Source organism: Calidris pugnax, unplaced genomic scaffold (assembly GCF_001431845.1).
Source record: "Calidris pugnax isolate Ruff unplaced genomic scaffold, ASM143184v1 scaffold24, whole genome shotgun sequence".
NCBI lineage: Eukaryota > Metazoa > Chordata > Aves > Charadriiformes > Scolopacidae > Calidris > Calidris pugnax.
In genome coordinates, this window is record NW_015090922.1 from 39,851,554 (window position 1) to 39,868,257 (window position 16,704).

Genomic DNA, 16,704 nt, shown 5'->3' on the forward strand with positions numbered 1-16,704 from the left:
ACCAGTCCCAACATTGTTTTTTCCTTTGAATTGTTGGGATCCTTGAGCTTTGTATTCCTTTGCAGGGGTGTGGAGGGATAATTGTGTATTTTTCTTTCAGATGTTTTTTCCTTGGATGCCTCAGAATTGTGGGCTGGGATCATTCTCATCTCTATTATCTGTAACAGATTGTATATTAACTTAAGTTTTTCCCTGTAGAAACATGTAGGTGTTTGTGATAATTGTTGAAGGCAGAGTTCTCAGTGGAAGTGTAGCTGCAGTCCTACAAATGCTGAAGTATAACTTTACCCAAGTGAATTAGCCTAATTTATATGACTTCAGTGCTTATATGAAAGAATGTAACACTTATAAGGATGAACATATTCATCTTTGGCTTATTGTAGACTCCGAAAGAACTTTCAATGTTTTCCCAATTTGTACTGTCATAATAATATGTAGGAACCTTAACCAAGGACCCGGATATCACTTTACTCAATGCTCTAAGAAAGAAAACACACTAAGCCTCCGAAAGCTTATACTCCAGGTGTGATAAGACAAAGGAGAAAACAGAATAGGCGAAGTGGTTTGGGAACAGGAGGAGCACAAGGTAAGAGGGGTCATTTGTACCCTGAGCACTGGAAGGTAGTTGGGAGGCTTCTGGGGTGGGGAGCCCCAGAGGGTCTAAAGGGGAGAAAGAACAAGCTGAAAGAAGGTATGAGGGAAGCCAGGTGCCAGTGTGAGATGGAGTCAGCGGGGCAGCTGGAAGGCCTTGGGAAGGTAGAAGAAACCTTGAATTGTAACAGGAGGAAACAGGAAGGTGACATTGGACCACATGGGTGTTTTGGTGTAGGCAGGGCAAGATTTCAATTATTATTTTCATTAGATCAAATTAGATGAGCATTTGGGGGTGCAGGTGCACCTGCAGGTTTGAAAAAGCTGACATTTGAGCATGTTAATTTTTCTGGGTTTTTTTTAACTGGAGTTCTTGTGCAAGCAAAAGTAAGAAGTAGAAGGATGAAGCATTGGAGTATGAAAGAAGCAAATAGGAAGTGTTTTACTTTATTGTTCCTGGGAGATTTAAAATTACTTAGATTACTAGATGACAAATATGATACACTTAAAACATAATCATTTTCAGCAGAAAAGTGCAATGAATTGGATGTAGTTTTTTGAGTTACACAGATAGATATATGTATTTATGAAGAATGTCTAAATTTCACAATATATGAAGTCAAACTTTGTCTTCTTTTTTTATGCCATCCTTTTTTCTCCCCTCTCCTTTTTGGTACTTGGCTTTATTCTGTCTTTTTCTTTCTGCATGTTATTGTTGCCCATCTTTCTTAAACGTATGTTTTCTAATGTCATCTTTCTATACATCCTCAGGCCCTGGCTTTTTCACATTGAAATCAGCACTGTTTTTATCACATGAATACAGTTAGTGTTGCAGGATTAGGAACAATATCACTGACTCGCTATTAAACTCTAGTTTTTCAAAAGAATTATTTTTTTCTCAGAGAAAGATTTGCAAATAAACTAGAAGTGTGTAGGTCTTTATTTTACTGAACACTGAAGGGTTGCCTATGCAGGCAATTGCATTTTTAGAGTTTTTCATGTCAATATCTTTTTTATCAAAAAGCTGCAGAGCAGAAATAGATTTTATGCTGTATTCTTATTTCCACAGGTTGCATGTTGTATCACGATTTTGCACTATGGTAAAAACCATAAGATCAGCAAATCTGACAGTCAGTGTCACAAAACCATACATAACATTCACAAATTTGTTCTCTGCTCTGTCAGCTTCTACCTGTTACTATGAATTACATCTAGGAAAAGCAGGTGTCTCACACAGTTATGGGTGCATTCTAGAAGTCCAGAGGCTAATTCAGCATCTTAAAACATGGCTGTTGCTTCCAGCAGTCTCTTTAACTTCTGTTTACATAGCATCCCTTCCCAAACTCTTTCTTGATCTCCTAATCACAGTTGTCATCTTCTGGGAGAGGGTACCAGCCTTGTAGATTAATCATCTCTGTATTGTGACTGGAACATCCAAGCCAGTCGCCTGTCTTCCAGGATCTTTATAGTGAATGGCACCGCCCTGTTTGTAAAGTTAAGCAGTATCACCTTGTAAAGACATAAATTCAGACAAAGGGACAGCTAGAAGCTAGCAGGAAGGAAGACCACAGATAAGCAGAGTAGCTCCAGTGTGGCTCGGCCTCTCAACATGGGCAAATTTCTTGCAGGTGCCCTGTATTAATGCAACTAAATTGGGTTACTGAAGGAATGAAACTGCAAAGATTAAAAAATGGAAAAAATTAGGCTCCAAGAATCATACTAATTTAGCTGCTTTTGCATGGATAGATTGTTTCTCCACTCCACTTTTTAAAAGCTAAGAGCCTAGAAGCACTTAATAAAGCTGCTCAGGTGTGTGTCTGCTGGAACACTCATTGTCTCATTGATTTTATATACACACAGATGCGCACACATGTGTGTTCAACACCTCCTGAATTGAGGTCCTAGTCCCTGATTGGGATTGATTGATTGATTTAGCCATTCCTAAACTGTCTATATTTAATCATCACAGTAATCAATCTTATAATAGTGTCTGTGTTGTAAAATATGCAAAATGCATGATATGGAGAGAGTTCAAGTCAACTTTGCTTCTAGAATCTCAATTATTTCATTGCCGATCATTTTCATTTAAATAGGTAATCTCAAATCTCGACTTAACGTTTTCAATATGATACTTTTCCATATTTTATTAAGTGTTCAGGATCGGGTGATTAGTTCATTTACCTGTGAAACAGTCAGAAGGGAAAAGGCTGAAGGGAAAAGGTTTTGTAAAGGATGCGGCAGAAACCACTGGTTAGAGGTGCAATCATTTTTCCACATACGAATGCTACCCTCTGCTGGACAACCGGTGCGTTACAGCTTCATGATCTTACTCTCAGCTCATTACTCCTCTGAGTAACTTTTTCCAGGCTGATTGGAGGTGACTAATGGTATGGATTTACTGTCCTGATTCACAGTTTTGCTTGCTCTGAACACCAGCTACAGCGCTTTCCTGGCTGCCCTCCCCCTGGAAGATATGACACCTGAGAGGTGTCTCTGACCTCTTTGCAAGGCTCTGAGATCAAAGCAAGAGGTGGTTACCTCTCATGTGGGTTTCTGCAGTTCAAGCGTGTTACCCTTCTCCTCTGCTGCTGTGGGGCTTTGTATGTAATGGGAAGTTTAGTTACTTGTCTGCAAACACAGAAGGAGATTGGCGCATAGCTGCTGGATGAATAAAGTGTACCAGACCATTTTCAAAACCAAAATTTGATCCTGTAGCTGGATAACACGCCTGCCTGAGTTTTACCCTGACAAGGGAGGCTACCCTGTCCCTGTGAGAAGAACCACTACATGGTAGTGACAGCGTACATAGCCCTTCTTACCTTCATCTCAGCTCTGATCCATCAGAAGAAGCTGATCCAAATGCTGACTTTCCAGCATCTTTCTTTGCTTGCAGGGAAAGGATCTACTTGGATCTATTTCCATTTTCATTCTTTCCCTTAAGTCTATCCCCAGTCTGTCTTCTTGGCAACCTACCCTTCAACCTGACCCTGACCAAGTCACCCTTCAGGGGGACTATCTAGTTCAGGAGGAAAATGAGCTGAGTGGACTTGTCTGTAAGATTAGTAGCAGCCATTGGGATTTCTAGCTCTGACAGTCATAGATTTCGCTGTCCCTGAATTAAGTGTAAGCAAGATGACTTTTTAGTCGCAGTTTAGGTGGTAAGAATAGAATAGAGCCCTGAGAGAGCATAACGCAATGCAATCAACATGCCAAAGAGCCAAAAGAAAGTGTAATTTATGCCAATTTGCACTGCCTTGATGGATAAGACCAGCAGAATATAAACAAATGATACTTCTACAGGTTTCTGGTGCCATCTGCTATAATTTAATGTACAATTATGCCTTTAGTACAGAATATTAAAGGATGGTTTAAAAACCTGTAGAACGTATCTCAGAATTACAGTAATTTCTATTGATCCCAATTATGTCTCATAAAGCTCTGTTGATTTTTTCGCTTTCTTAAAGCACAGGCTGTTTTCATAAAGGAGCGTTTGATTCTGGTTTGCAGACTTCATAAGCAGAAGGGCTGATATCACAATCAAGCCATATTTATCCCACTGCTGCAATATGTATTCCTCATAGTGGGCAGATTCCTCATAGTGGGCAGAAATAAAGCAAGATATTTACTGTACGAAGACTCATTACATGTAAAGGTACAAAATTTGGTTTCACATTTAGTGATAAGCACAGAGCAGCCAGCTTTCTTGCAGGACTCAGATCTGGTTTTGAGTCAGCCTGTGCTATTTTAGAGTTTGCCTCAGAGCCCATATGAAGCCTGTCATTTTAAAATGGCATAAAATATGGAGAATTTTTATCCTTTGAGTTTTAAATAAAACTTGATGGGGGTTAAACCACAGGAGAAATGTGCTCTGTCATCATTAGAAACAGAATTATTTCCACTTCCCGTTATAGCTTTATGTTATTGGTATTCAGAAGTCTTGGTTTTATCTATGCCAAAGTTTTTGTTTTCCTTTGATTTATCAAAGTATTGGAAAATAAATACTTGAACCCTTCCAAAATGACTAGCACATGCAAAGAACCAGTAGATTCAAAAGCCTAGAGTGATTGCTTCTAGGATACAAAATAAGTTTTCTAGGCCTTTTACTTGTAACTTGAACAAATTACTGTAAACATTTTATAGTGTTTTGAGCCACAGTAAATTTTGATCCTTATTTTTTATTTCCAAAGCAAGAAAATAAACTAATGTATTATATTGCTTTGATGCCCACTGCATAAAGATATTCTGGAACCTCAAGTATGCATTGCATAAACAAATATGTTCCACAATATCTTCAAAATTTAGAAATATGTAGTTGAATGATGCAAAAATAAACAGTAATAGACACGCTACATTAAGACACGGGGATATAATGTGATCAAGAGTGAAGAAGTGTTTTTAACAATATTAGAGGAAATCAGAATAGGAAAACTTTTGGTTTTCAGTGTTCAGTTTTTCTTTTTAATGCATTCTTTGAAAAAACAGCAGAAATGTTACCCAAAAGTGTAGTTCCGTGTGTGTTTGCTATGGATATATTCATAGCATTTTAGCACAGACATTTGTTTTCAAGTCTAACTTGAAAACAAGCACATGAACCATTTCTAGGCAATGCACAGTAGCATTCAAGTCGGACCAGTTTATACCAGTAGAGGATCTCATCTGGCTTACAGTATCCTCCTGCTTCATTATTTCTCATTGTTAAATATCTTTTCAAGCAGTATTTTTAGCGAAAGAAAATAAATACACTGATACAGAGCAGGCCTTAGGAAGCAATTAGACAAAGTCAGGTTTGAGAACAAATGGGTGAAAGGTAGCTATGAACACATCTAGCCTGGAAATTAGAGGACAGTTCCCAGTCATAAGGGAAGCCCATTTTGGAACAGGCTTTCAGTGGATATAGTGAGAACAGCAGCAACTAAATCCCTGATTTATGAAGTGGAGAATGTACTGTGGTCCTTGCAATCACAGGGGCTTGAGGACCCAGGACGTGTCTTCCACTGTTGCGTTTCTTGAAATAAGGTGTGCATTCCTAGTGAGAACAGTTGACTGTGAACAGCCATGAAAACTTGCTGTGAGAAAGATGGTTCTAACATTTAATCCTGACACAGTATTTCGTAACCTCTCCCTCCCTGTGGTTTTCCATACTGAGCTCCTCCTCTCAGTAGGACGAGAATCAGGCATCTGCAGACCTTGATATCCAGTCTTAAAACCACAGCTCAAGCCATTGGATTGTGATACACACACCCTAGAACCAGACAGTGCTAATGGAGTATCTCCTCGTTACAGAAGGTTTCTCTAATTAATGGGAATTGAAGGTTTTGCTTATAACAGTCAGTTTCCGAACACCAGCCAGTAGAAAAAGCAGATTCTTGATACCTGCCTAGAATGGCCCTCCTGTGACCCTGAGGGATGTCTCCTATTTCCCCTGGATTTCCTGATCCCCCCCTGAGTCTTGGTAGCACTGTTGGGACCCAGATTTGGATCTTTATCTCCCAGCTTTCATTTTTTATCTTTGAAAGTACGGAATCTGCAGGATTATGATCAGACCAACTGTTGAGCTAATTTTTTGGTTTTGGAAGGTAGTGGAAGAGACATCCCCAGGTATGATGCAGAATAATCTCTTGCCCCATAACCAGATCAGCTGTAAAACCTTGATCTGGATATTCGTTTCCTCCTGTGGCCCCTTTTATGGTGGCTGCAAGATATAAAAAAGATGGAGTCTGTCTTTATAATGCCTTTCTTTTTCCCCATCTGCATTCTAGCAGATTTGAGCAGGCCTAAAGGTCACTCTGCATGTAGCCACAGTAGCTTTTTAAAAATCTTTGAATGCTAATCCAGCTCTGAACTGCTTTGCATTTGCATATTTGCTTAATCAGAAGTGTGTAAGGTCAGCACGGGAGCTTCATTAGGATATTCATGGCTAAAATTGCTCTCCTTATCACTTCTCTTAGAGTGCTCAGCCCAGCTCCGCACAGGTTGCAGACCTCCCTCGTGTCCCTGCTGGGAGTGGCAGCAGGGATCAAAAACAGATCCAGAAATAAGTGGGGAGGCTGAAACTCTCCAGCAAGTTGGGGGGGCAGAGGGAGCTTGTGTCACGCCAGCCTTGGTTTAGGCTGTGCTATTTTAGCTATTGAGAAAATCAAAACAAATTCTAATTGAGAAAGCAGAAGGACAAATCTGCAAAGATAAGGAAGCTAAGATATGCAGATGGCCGGGAGGAAGTTGTTTTGAAGAAACTTTAATTGCTAGACAGCCATGATGGAAGAATGCAATGACTCCGGGACTGGGTTCAAATTTCTCCCCTGGAATATTCCTTCCAAGGAAGCAGTATTCTTCAGAAATCTGCAGCGCTGCCTAACAACTGAGTGACTCCCACTCGTGTAGCTGTGCTATCAAACATACCAGTGTCTCTGACCCCGCAGTGTTGTGTGAAACAGCAACCTCCGCATATCTTTCCTTTCAGTATGTCGGTGGGTCTTCAGGAGGAGGAAGTTCTTAGTCTAACCATCTCTCATGTTTACCTGCTGCCTTTCTAAAGAGTTTCATCTTACTGGGGGTCTTCATTTCATCCGTATTCTCCACCCATTGCAAACATCAGTTTTCTTCTTCCCTCTGCTGTTTCTATCTCCATTTCTTCTACCAGCCACTGGCCCAAAGCCTAACTTTAGTTATATATATATATAATTGTATAATTATTTTATAAAACAGGAGAGAATTTAGAGTTGGGGAAGAGAAAATGCTAACAGGTAAATCAAAGGAAACAGGTACATGTCTATTTTAGAAAACTCAAAACTTATGAGAGTCAGGAAGCAGTTGCACTGCAATATATGCCATACAAACGTTTGACCTTTCGTACTCTGCCTGTCATACAGAAGGCACACATCCTTCATGTTCCTTTGACTGGCAGGACAGCAGAAACAGCATTCGGTGGTACTTCCCTTGCTTGTTTTGCCATTAATCATACACATTGACTTCTCTCGTACAACACAAAATAGCAGAAAAACTGTATTTCAGTACAAGAGCATCAGATATACATCCCATGCTCTAATTTTTCTATACTACGTGAACAGTCATCCCATTTCTTTTGTGACAACTAGGAGTTATAGTAAAGCTAGTTAAGACTTCCAACTTTGTGTTTCGGAATGAATAGGGACTTCGGGGGTTACAGCCACTGCCTGTTAGGGATAACTGCAAAGCCTGTTTTGTGAAGATGTTTGAATGCTGTTTTCTCAACGTAGGGAGTCATCAATAGCTCTCTATTCAAATTTTAAGAGACTGTTACAGACACTGTGGAGGCAATATAAGAAAACTTGTAGTTCTGAGAGTACAAAGCCCATTAGTAGAGTTGAGAGGAATTACAAAACATACACGTAGAAAACTGAACATCTGGTAAGGATGAGAAGGCCTTTTAAATGGAAAGTGGAATAATGATAACAGATGGCCAGCAGGACAATAAAAAAAAAAGTAAAAGTTAATTCCAAACATTGTCTTACAAGATGAGATTGTTGTGTTCATTATGTAATATATTGCTCAGATTTATTTTTCAAGATTTTTTAAAAAATTGATTATTGTATCTCTTCTGTTGTCATGTCTTTCCCCCTTCCTTGCCATTCACCCTTCTTCTAAAGCTTTATGTTTGAGTGGACCAAGCTTTGCCTGTCTTTCTGTGAGATTTCATTGACTGCAGATGTTTTGGTATAAAGTGATTAAAGCCTGCAGAATTTAGCTCAATGTGAAAATAGCCATGCAGAACTGTAATGGGTTTTCCTGTTCATTATGATTTTTCAGTCAAAGGCTCCAGATCTGTCTTCACCGAGATCATGGTTTGCTTGTCATTTCATTGCTGCTCAAAAATCGTCCCCATCCCTTCCCTAACTTGTGCCCTGTGCCAGCTGGAACTGTGAGGCTGTAGGTCAGGGAACCCGAGCAGCTGGGAAATAATCCTTTTGGGAGAAATTGTCTTTCAACTTGAATCTGCTCCTGATTTGCACTGTCACTCAGCTTCACAACTGGTGCTGCCAGCTCAGCTGAGGGGACGGTGAAAGAGGAGGTGGCTTACAGGCTACTTTTTCCTGCAGCAGCATCTCCTTCAACCAATGTCCCATTAAAGCCTCAAGTGAAGCTACCAGGAGTTTGAATAGGAATAAGCAAATGGTTCAAGGTTGACACATCACTAGAGACAGGTCATAAGTAGAACTAATACATCTCCATTCTAACCCAAACCACATCTTTTGTCAGAGCCTAAACTTGGAAGCAATCCATTTTCTTAACAACATCTGAAATGACACATAATAGGAAAAAAAACATCATTCTTGAGAGATTTTTGCCCTTGAAAATATTTGGGTGGAAGCTTTTGCAGTTTGTGTGATTTTTGCCATTCTTGTATTCAGACTGCTTTGGTCATTTAGCCTTTAGCCAAACCCTGGCTGTGGATGCTACCTCCTCGCTCCCGGAGCGTTACCTCACTGACCTGGGAGCTGGGGCAAGTTCTCCACATCTGACCAACGAGGCTGACTGCATGAGTTGTTTTTCATACAACAGGGTCTAGATTTATGAACCTTTAGTTTTCATAGAACTAACAAAGAAAAATTTTAGAAAATCTGAAGCATAATTTTTTCCCCTCAGTTTCTTTGACTATAAAGACTTATTCTTACCATGTAGTTCAGAGATCTCTGGTGATGAAACATTGCAAAACACTGCATACGTCCATGAGTTAGTCAACAAACAGATAAAAAACTGAAATTCTACTGTTAGGTCAAATTTTTTATAGTTGTCCTGGGATTAAAAACAGTCTGGTTTCACTCACACAAGATGGTCCCTAGATTTTTTCAGAGGGTATGTGGGCTTCTCTATTAAAAAAGCGTGGGCAATACTGCAATAAGCTGCTGTGTAATAACAGATTTTTCAGGAACATATCTTTAGTTTAACGGTAATAGAGCTTACAACAGCTAAGGAACTGGCAACTCACGAACTATTCTGTCTGTCTAGAGCTCAGCGAGGAAGACAGTTCTGAAATAGAAATCTTTTGATCTTAAAATGACAAGATCTGAATAGTAAAACCCCCTCTCATAAGAAACACAGGCTGTAATTATGGCACATCTATTATTTAAAATGTTCTTGAAAATTCACATAAAAGCTGTTCAAAACAAAGTAAAGCATTAGGTCAGGAAGTGGTCTTTAATACCGGGAATATTTTTTTCTAGTAAATTTCTGCCTTCTTTACTCAAGCAAGTGTTTGCTTGCAGTAAATGCCATGCAAGATATAAAATGTTTGTTCCAAATGGGTTGATTCTTTCCCTGTAAAAATAGATTCTAATTTATTCTGTTTTGTTTTAAAGACGACCCTGTGCATGTGTGAAGTATCTGAGGAGGCTCAGGTCTTTCCCTTCCTATACAGTGTCCTCCCTGGACAGCTGAGCTGTATTTGTGTCTGATAGCGAGCAAATCTGGCAGAGCCACTGTTAACATGTTAGCCACAGCTATTATAAACAGAATTCTGCGATGTAACTGTCTCACAGCAGACATCAAATAACCTAGGAAAACAAGTGAGCTGGAGCTTAGTCATATTTGATAATTAATGTGTGATGGTTTCCAACCAAAATTAATTTAGTGATGGAGTAAAACATATGGAATAATGCTTAAGCTTACATCAAAGGCAAATATTGAATGCATTAGGATACATTATCTCTTCTCTTTCTGGAGTACATTATGTTCTATTAAGATGTGATGTTCTGAATTTCTGCCTGGGCTTCTCTGAGAATTTGTGTGATGGCTCCCAAATGTGTTCCCCAGTGCCCTCCTCTCTAGCACTCTTCCAATTCAGCTATCATTTTTTGTTTCAGATGAAGCATTAACACTCATTATCTGTCAGTGGAATAAAAAAAAGAAAACAAAACAAAACCAAAAAGACCCAACAACACTTTTTTTTAGATGAAGCAGCTTTCCTGGGTGACACTTATGATGTTATCAGTAGGAAAAGCCTTCAAAGAAAATGAGTATCAAGCCTGAAACATTACATAATGCTGAGTTGAAAGACAAAGTGTTTTCTGGAATTTTAATTTTTTTTTAAGCAGCTTCCTTTAAGTGAACACAGCCATCACTGTTATAAAATATTCAAAGCCTCATACATATCAAACAGAGACACAGTTACTAGGGCAAACAATCTCACATATCCGTTAAACAAACACTTGGAATTTTTCCTGAGCCCACTCTAGGTCCTTACAATGCCTCTAGTTTTAATTGATTTTTATCTGGTATCCATTTGTTCCCTTTCTTATGGTAATTTTCAACTTTCCAGGACCCTGCTAGCTTTGTGGGGGAGCAGGTCAGCATGCAGTCATGGGAGCCAGAGATTAAAAGACTTCTCCCTGTTAGGTCATTAGCCATTCTACTTGCTGTACCGTAGCTCATTTTCCCATTCCTAATTGATCACTTCATTGATCAGACATTATGGAGATGGCTTAGTAACCTAAGCCTTAGATTTGAAACGCAGGAGAGACTGCAATTACCTGAAAGTCTTCAAGGGTGCCTGCAATTTTCAAGCAGTCAGAGGCTCAGTTAATCAGAGCTTCTGGCTAATGGAAAGGAGGGAGAAGAGCTGTTTCAGCTGGGTTCCCTAAGGCCAGGGTTTTTCAAGAGAGATCTGGAGAGAGAGCAGAAATACACCTATAACATTTTCTGTGCAGAAGCCCCTGTCCTGAAGATGTCCTGAAGAAAACACTGCTGAGGCACCCTCAGTGTTAGGGGTTGTTGCACCCAGGAGTTTGAAATGCTTCACAAAAGGCTGTTCTGCCCCACTGTGATGAGATTCTTTCCTCTGCTCGCCACCGTCTCTTGGCTTAATGTTTACTGTCTGCCTTGCAGGGTCTTGAAGGGGAGAGGGTCCTTGTGGGGGTCTGCTATGTGGAAAGCTGAGGAGACCCCAGGTTGGAGGTGAGCACAGGGCTGGAGCCACCTGCCTGGTCGGTCCTCTCCCACACACATCACTCTGAGCTGAGGATTCAGTTGTCACACTCCACGTGTGTGGGCAGGCTCCTGTGTGCAGACACTGCCGGGATCCTCCGTCTTCTCCTCGAAATCCTTTGCAGGGCAACAGCTTCCAGTCTCAAACTGGCCACACGTAGTGGCTAACTGGGACTGAGATAGTGACCAGGACTGAGGTAACACACTGACAGGCTGCCCTTGTAGTTCCATCCTTAAAGATGCCTCTTTTTCCAGTTTGGATGAACATGCCATTAAAAACTGAGGCCTTTACTACTTCCTCTGATGCTATAGATCCTGCCAAATAATGTGTTCTTCTGTATTTGCTAATTGTTGCCCTGCTGCCTGTTAATATACATCACGCTATGGGTCATCATCTGCTCTGAAGACTGGTTTTCAGTGGTGTGCACACTGTGGTATAGAGGATAAGATATTTCCCTTTGAAGGCAGTTTATAAATCTTATTGGGCTTCTTCATGATGAAAGGCACTATAGATACATAAGACATCAAAGCTGTGTAAAGATCAGTAGTATTTGTTTGCATGAGGTTTCTCTTTCTGTTCCTTCTGAGGATTTTGAGCTTCAAAGTTTCAACTTTAAAGAAGCTCAAAAACCAAAAGAAAACCCTAGCGAAACCCACCATGTTACAGCTGGTTTGAGGTCAGGCCAGCCAAGGGCCACAGGATTCTGACATGGGCTCAAAATCTCTTCTCCAGCCTTCTTCTCTCTGCCAGCAAAAGCTGGTGCAGAGAAAATTTTTGGTCTCTCTTAATGACAGTGGGCCCAGAGCAGTCAGTTTTGGAGAGGAAAAATCCTGCTCAACACCAAAGGAGGAAAAACAGCTTAATTCAAAACACAAGTGTTTCTGTTGTGACTTGTCAGTCAACTAGCAAAATTATTATAATTTCTCAGTATACAGTAGCAGTTGGCCTAAAGAATCAGATTACTTTATTATACAGTTTATGTTATGTATTTTAAGGTACACTTTATTTTTCATTTAAATGTTTAAATATTGAGAATCTCATTGTATGCTTCTGCAGGTGTCTAGAGGAACTGGGAATAGAAATCTAGTACATTAATTGAAAACCATTGGCTGTAAGTAACACTGGTTTTGACTGCACTGTACTTTAGCGTCAGATGAGTGTTTAGTGAGTTATCCCTGACACACAAGCTTTTATTTTTCAACAGAAATTTTCAAATTTTCTCCACTGCAGAAAATTTTCTTTACTTCATCGTGTGTTCTTGTAACATCAAAATGAATCTGTGACCCATAAAAATAGGTTTCTATATTTGACCCACACAGAACGTAGAGATGTATTACATAATGTAGTAAACCAAAATTAAAAAAAAACAAAAAGGCAGGTGACCCTGTATGCCCAATCTGAAAATCCTTCTCCTTTAAAGGCCTGTGCTGTCTGGCTATCCATCATCAGGAAAGCTCTATCTGTGAGCAGCCAAAATATACACATCTGATGCCACTTGTCTTTTTTTTTTTTTTTATGGTCACACAGAACGTAGAGATGTATTACATAATGTAGTAAACCAAAATTAAAAAAAACCAAAAAGGCAGGTGACCCTGTATGCCCAATCTGAAAATCCTTCTCCTTTAAAGGCCTGTGCTGTCTGGCTATCCATCATCAGGAAAGCTCTATCTGTGAGCAGCCAAAATATACACATCTGATGCCACTTGTCTTTTTTTTTTTTTTCCATTCTTTTCAAAGAAAAAAGGATCTAAATGAAAGGAGAAGTAGTAATATAGAATTGGAATGGATCTATGTATGTCTCTGTAGAACAACAGAGAATGGAAGCGATGAGCCAGACCCAGATATATGAGTGAATCCCAGACTTTCTGCATATCATCCACACACTGCTCTTCAGATAAGTCATGCCAAATAATAGATAAGCTGTGTAGCCAAGCAGAGTAGAGAACAATAACCTGTCCAGTACACTTTATCAATATGAAATCATAGTCCAACAGCCAACGGGAAGAATAGGAATCAGGAACTGAGTTTAATCGGTTGCTGTTGCTTGCAAGGCCTCCAGAGGCCTTACAGAAGAGATGAATGCAAATGAAGTGCAGTGGCACAGGGTAAAAAGAAGTTCAGTCTCGAGGTGAAAATGTTTGTTTTTGGAAAGAATACAGGAAATGTTTCTATACTGGAAGAATCCAACCAACCTTGAAAGTAAATGTTCTTATTCTGAGTTATTTACTCTATTTTTTGGTAAGGAAAAATTACATATTTTTTAAGGAAAAAAAATATATTTTTTTCCTTACCACAAATTTTCTGCAAAGCAGAAAGCATAACATTTGAAATAGGTCTTCATGTCCCAGGAGGCTGTCCTAGGGTATATCTGGCACAGGAGGCATCCCTCTCCACTTTCAGAGCTGTCCCTCTTTATGTTAATTATTCTTGAACTTTACCCTTTCTTATTGTAAGTTAATAGCTTGACTACAAAATTGTCATATCAGCTTCTCAGGTTTTTTTTCTCTTTCTCTCCAGCATAATAACTATTGTATTATTTACATTTAATGAAAACAGCTTCAGCAGGACCTACTGAGGCAGACGATGGTTCTGCGTGTTCCTCAACACAAAGTTCGCAATAGAGTTTTGGTTTGGGGATCTTTCCTGTGATTGAGAAGACTGGGTTTCACATTCCTGCTGCCTGTCAGCTCCCATGGCTTTCAAAACTGTCGCCCCAGTTTAGTATCTTAGCCACTGGTAATTAAGTTAAATAGAGGAAAACATATTTATCAGTTACGCTTTGTCTAACGGCTGTACAGACCTCTCCAACCACTGTACGTGGATGCGTGTGCAAGAACACACACACACACATGCACATATTCAGGTATTGGCCCTGTTTTCAACAAACACCTGGTTCCTCTTCACAAAGGGGATCCCACCAGCTTCAGGTTGTGCTGCAGAGCCAGTGGCTTAAACTCTGGAGACACATCGACCCTGCACCTCCACCCCTGGGCAAGGAAAGGCTTACACTAGAAAGACTTACACCAGGAGGCGAGTGCTGGCCAGCTGGAGTGAGGGCTAGTAGTCACAGGGGAAGAACTGTGCCCACACCTAAATAACATGTTAAGTGTTAGCTATCTCCTCCCTGCTCTGCTGATGATCAGAACTGCACCTCAAACTGGAAGGAGACCAGGATCCCCAGCTGCCAGGCTGATGAGCAACTAAGCCAGTTCTCTTGAGGCTCCAACTAACAGCAAAACCTCTTTCATAGAAACAGGTGTTCAACCAAATAAAACTGATGATTTTTGGACATGGAGGATGAAAAATTTCTCTTACACTTTCTGCAGAACAGTCTGCAAAAGCTGATTTGCTCCCTTCCAGAATTTCAGGATTAGTCCCCAAATACGCTTGAGTAAAGTCCCTGCAAACAGCTTTATTTAGACGTGAAAGGAAAAATAACTTGTCTTGTTCACTCCATTTTAAGTTTCCAGTGCTCAGCGCCCATGAAATGGATTGCTTATGGGGAGATAATGCCTTTTTTGTGCCTGTGAAAAATGTCTTCCTGGTTAATAGGTTGATTAAAACTGTATATGCTCCAGAAGATAAATATGATTATTTGTCATACTTGCCCAAGATAATGACAGTAAAGAAGACAAGGTTGAAATTCTGTATGATTTCCTCTCTTCCACATCCAGGGACATTCAGCACACAATACGCAGATGGCGTGCCACATAAAGCATCGCATTAACTGTTAAACATTGTTTCTTCCCATTAACTAATTTAACAATATGTCCCTGCTATTAAAGAAACAGACAAATTACTGAAAACTTCTGTCAGCTTAATCTTGATTGCTAAAATAGGCCATTTGCCCAGATGGGATTGTTTTCTGGCCTATCAGGTTTGAAATGTCTAGAAATTCGGCAACCACCAGCCCAGACTCTCGCAGTGTTGATTCAGCTCTTCATCCTTAATTGAGTTTCAGGCATGTAACTCTCTGGAGATTTTTGAGTGACAGCCTAAATATCGAAGGCTACTCTGCTCTGCGTGTATGTTAGGTGACCTGAATTTTCTAAAACGATGAGCTTTTAGGAGCCTGGGTTAAGTCAACAGATGCTGGAGGTGACAAAACTCACAGCAAAAGCCTCTGAGATTTTTTTTTTTGCAGGAGCGGGCAGTGGACCAAATTAAACAAGCATTTCCAGTTGGTTTTCATTTGCCACCTTCTACAGCAAAGACACTATCGCTGACCTTGGGGCTGGTGGGACTGTGGAGGCTCCTGTGGTAAGCACGGGAATGGTGGAGTAGCCTTCCCACCACTGTTCCTCACACTGCCGTCCTCACCATTCTGATCTCTTTTTATCACCATTTTCCTATTTCTCTTTTTCCTTCTAAGCTATATAATAGTTATGGAGGGAGCTCATGTATTACTAAATAGTAACTGATGGGCTAATTTTAGGAACACACATGGCCTCCATCATTCCTATAATTAAATGTAGCCAGAAACTTGGTGAAAAATCAGTGTAAGTGAAACACAGAGGGCCACTGAAGTCACTTGAAGCAACTTGAAACTTGCTGCAGCAGGGCTACATTACCTGCTTTGAATAGCAGCATTGCAAACATCCCCTTATTTTAGTGTATCACCTTGCACAAGAAAAGTTGATAATGAAAATAAACTTCCTCTTCTATGTTTTATTCTTACACTGCCTTGATGCAGAGAGTAAGCAATTTTTAAAATAAAAGAGAAAGCAATTAAGGAGCCACTTTTTTTGTGCCATTCTAGTATTTATGCTTCTAGTATTTATGTCTTGAAACTTGATTTATTTATTTTATGCATTTTGGCTGTTGTTGGTTTTTGCCTAATTTTATTTGCTCAGTTGCAATTACTGCATACACTATGGTATCTAGCCGCTATTGGTGTACTTTTCCCCTCTATTTGTTCAGGGGTTTGTTGTGGTTTGCAGTAACCCTTTGCCAAATATTTTCATAAAGAGAAAAAATGAACCATCATGAAACCAGCAGAATGTTCACCAAGTGGAGAGAGCTGCACAGTGCAGTAAAGAGAATTCAAGATCTCACATGTTTTTCATGTGGCTTGAGTCTTGATTTACTTTTACATTATGCACATATACATACACAACCCTTCATCTAGAGAAAACCCATTTCCAGCTGAAAAG